Source organism: Carlito syrichta, unplaced genomic scaffold, assembly GCF_000164805.1.
Source record: "Carlito syrichta isolate Samal-C Ts95f unplaced genomic scaffold, Tarsius_syrichta-2.0.1 Scaffold308718, whole genome shotgun sequence".
Taxonomy (NCBI): domain Eukaryota; kingdom Metazoa; phylum Chordata; class Mammalia; order Primates; family Tarsiidae; genus Carlito; species Carlito syrichta.
Genome location: NW_007252814.1, coordinates 81,238 through 85,039, shown reverse-complemented (window position 1 = coordinate 85,039; position 3,802 = coordinate 81,238). Strand labels below are relative to the sequence as shown.

The 3,802-nt window shown below is 46.0% G+C and overlaps 1 protein-coding gene across 1 annotated transcript in view; it reads left to right on the top strand.

Moving 5' to 3' along the window:
- The window catches only part of RFT1 (RFT1 homolog), a 36,038-nt gene that overhangs the window by 18,299 nt on the left and 13,937 nt on the right, over positions 1-3,802 (top strand). The gene's annotated exons all lie outside the window — the stretch shown is intronic.

Here is a 3,802-nt window from a genome sequence, read left to right as displayed (position 1 = left end):
TGTGATAGTGCATGCCTGTAATTCCAGCTACTTGGAAGGCTGAGGTGGAAGGATCGCCAGAGCCCAGCAGGTTGAGGCTGCCTGCGGTGGCCAGGAGCGGTCACTGCACTCTAGTCTAGTCTGTCCAGTCTAGGTGACAGAGTGACACTCCAACTCAAAAAAAAAAAAAGTATTATATTAGAAAGCCTGGAAAATAGAAAAAACTCTCATGATTCTATCCTAACTTTTTATCCATTTTCTTCATTTTTTCAACTTTTTTTTTTTTTTTGAGTTGGAGTCTCATTATGTCACCCAGACTGGAGTGCAGTGGCCACTCCCGGCCACCGCAGCCTCAATCTGCTGGGCTCCGGCGATCCTTCTGCCTCAGCCTTCCAGGTAGCTGGAACTATAGGCGCGTGCTACCACGCCTGGCTAATTTTTGATTTATTGTAGAGATGAGGTCTCGCCAAGTTGCCCAGGCGGGTCTCGAACCCGCGGGCTCAGGCAATCCACTCACCTCAGCCTCCCAAAGGCTTGGATTACAGGCTGAGCCACCGAGCCCGGCTTCAAATTTTTTTAGAACCAAGTTTTTGGCCTGGCATGGTAGCTCATACCTGTAATCTCAGCACTTTGGGAGGTGGAGGTGAGAGGATTGCCTGAGCCCGGGGGTTCAAGATCAGCCTGGGCAACTTGGTGAGGCTTTGTCTCTACAATAAATAAAAAAATTAACTAGGCATAGTGGTATACACCTGTAGTCCCAGTTACTTTGAAGGCTGAGGCAGAAGAATCACCTGAGCCCAGGAGGTTGAGACTGCGGTGGTTGTGAGCATGCCACTGCACTCCATCCTGGGCGACAGCATGAGACTCCAATTTTAAAAAAAAGTTTTCATAATTTTTATTTTTCTGAAGAGATTGACCTGTGTAAGAGTCTGGTCAGGCTGGATGCAGTGGCTCAAGCCTGTAATCCCAGCACTTTGGGAGGCCGAGGTGAGAGGATTGCCTGAGCTCAGGGGTTCAAGACCAGCCCGTGCTTCTTGGTGAGACCTCATCTGTACAATAAGTTAAAAAATAAGCCGGGCATGGTAGCGCGTGCCTGTTGTTCAGCTACTTGGAAGGCTGAGGCGGAAGGATCACCTGTGCCCAGCAGGTCGAGGCTGCAGTGGCTGTGAACGTGCCACTGCACTCCAGCCTGGGCGACAGAGTGAGACTCCAACCCAAAAAAAGAGTCTAGTCAGACTTCTGGCCTCTGTCTTTCCAGTTTAGTGATGACAGAGCCTTCAGTGCAGGGACCAGCAAGGAACTGAAAGCACATCTGGTTTTGTATGTGTGTGGTGTTGATTAATTTGTACCTAGCTTTTATTCAGAGAATTAGATTTTAAGGCACTAATAAGATGCTGAAGGTAGTAATTTCTCTTACATATAAATTTAAAGTATATACATCTATATATCTATTACTTATTTTTTAATCTTTTCAAAAATTGTCTTTTAATTATAAAAATAATACAGCCCCATTACAAAATTTTGGAAGATAGAAGAAAGTTTTCTATAGTCCTAGCATTCTAATACAGCTATTGTTATTATCTTGATATTTTTCTTTTCCTCTCTATCTTTATTTTTTGTTAATTATGTCTCCAAAGGAAAGCACAGCAACTCTGCCTGTGCCTCGCTTTCTGTTTGTGAGCTGAGGGATAGGGATAGGTGCCTGAGGGCTCTCTGAGCTTTGAGAATGTGCACATGTTGCTGTTACAAAGGTGATATTGTTCTGAGGACATCCAGGGGAAGTGAAACCTTGGGAGAGCTGAGTGAATGCACCCGAACCCAGCTCCTTGAGAGCAGGGCTGGTCCTGGAAGGTGATAGCTGTTCAGCATGTATTTGTTAATGGAGTAAGAAAAGTAACAATGAAGGCAACTGTAGTGAAATTGTATATTATGATAGTTCCCATTGTTATTGGAACAGGAAAATCCATAGAGGGAGTTTTGGAAAGGACAGTTGCTAATATGCACTTTTTTCCTCCCAAGGTTTTAAGGGCAGTTTTAGTGAGTTTGAAGGAATGGATCCAGTCGAAGCGATGATTCTAAGTTGGTTGTGGATTACAGTCTCAGGATGTGTGTTTACAACGACAGGTTTTAGTTAGCCACATCCTAAACCTCCTGAGCTTGTCCTAAATGCAGTGCTGGGTGCCTGCTCCACAGATGGGCTGCCCTGGCCTGGCTCCTGACTGGCAGAAGGCCGTTGGGAACTTCTCAGTGCCTCCATCTACATGGCTGTGAAATAAGGAAGTTGCTTGACTGAGACCCCTGGATTCCTTAAATCTTTAAAAATCACAGATCTAAGAAAGTTGAAATCACTTTTTTTGTGGTAGCAAAAATGTGCAGCTACCGTCTTCCCCCACACTTCCTGACCACCGTGTGCCAGGTGCTGAGAATACACAGATGAAACAGTAGTGGGCCGTGGCCTCAGGCATTCATTCTCTCACCCAAGGTGCAGACATTTGCGTGACTGTTACTACTCCAAGTAGTACTTGGAACTGTGAAATTATGCAGCAGAAGTCCTTTGCATTTCCTGGGGCTTTGCTAGGAACCCAGGGGCATAGAGATGACTGAGACCTAGCTCCTGCCTTTAGGGAGTTTATAGAATGTAGGAAGGAGAGGTCCATTCTGCCAGAAGACAGGGAGGGCCCTGCAGAAAAGCCGTGTTCAGTAGCAAGACTGCCAAGAGCTGAAGAGGGCCAAGCCTGACTCAAAGCAGCTGGAGGGCTGAAGTCTGGTAGGTAGGTGTGTTAGCAAAGGATGACAAGCTGGTAAGGGCGATGTTGGTGAAAGGAGCCTAAAAAATAGTTTGAGGTCAGTGTACAAAAGCCTTCAAATGCAGAATTAAGGAGCCTATGCTTTTTGCAGACATTAAAGAGCCATTTAAAGGTGTGAAAGAACCTAGCGCAGTGGCTTACACCTGTAATCCTAGCAGTTTGGGAGGCTGAGAGTAGAGGATTACTTGAGCCCAGAAGTTCAAGATCAGCCTGCGCAATGAAGTGAGACTTTGTCTCTAAGAAAAATAAAAAAATTAGCCAGGCATGGTGGTGCTTGTCGGTAGTTCCAGCTACTTGAGAGGCTAAGGCAGGAGGATTGCCTGAGCCCAGGAGATGGAGGTTATGGTGAGCCGTGATCATGCTACTGCACTCCAGCCTGAGTGACAAGTGAGGCCCCACCTCAGAAACATAAATAAATAAATAAAAATAAAGTTGTGAAAGCAAAGATTTGCAAAAACTGGAACTATTAGCAGTGATGGTAGATCAGAGCAGTGCAAAGATGCAGGCCTGTGAGGACCTGTGGAGGTCCCTGCCATAAACTCAATGGTAAGGAGCTTATAGGCAGGGAGGGTCAGAGAAGAATCTTGAAAAGATCATCCCTGCTTATAGGCTCTTGATGCTTCCTAGTTGAGCAAGTTGCTAGGAGCTAAGAATTTAACCTTCAGGACAGTGAGCACTGCATAGCGCTCCTTTTCCATAGTGGTCAATGCTTTTCACTCATGGATAAGAAAATTCATGGAAGCCCGGTGGGTAGGACTCAGGGTGGGCACTGTTTAGGGCTTTTTTTCCATAGTGGTCAATGCTTTTCTCTCATGGAGGAAAAAATTCATGGGAGCCAGGGGCAGTGGGGCTCCAGGCTGTTGTGCCCCTTAAGGCATTAGATTGTCTTAGATTTGAATCATGAACTCCAGCTCCAGAGCCTTGCTAGCCTACAGGGAGTTCTCTCCACTCCAGAGGAACCTTTTTTTTTTTTGAGTTGGAGTCTCACTCTGTCACCCAGACTGGAGTGCAGTGGC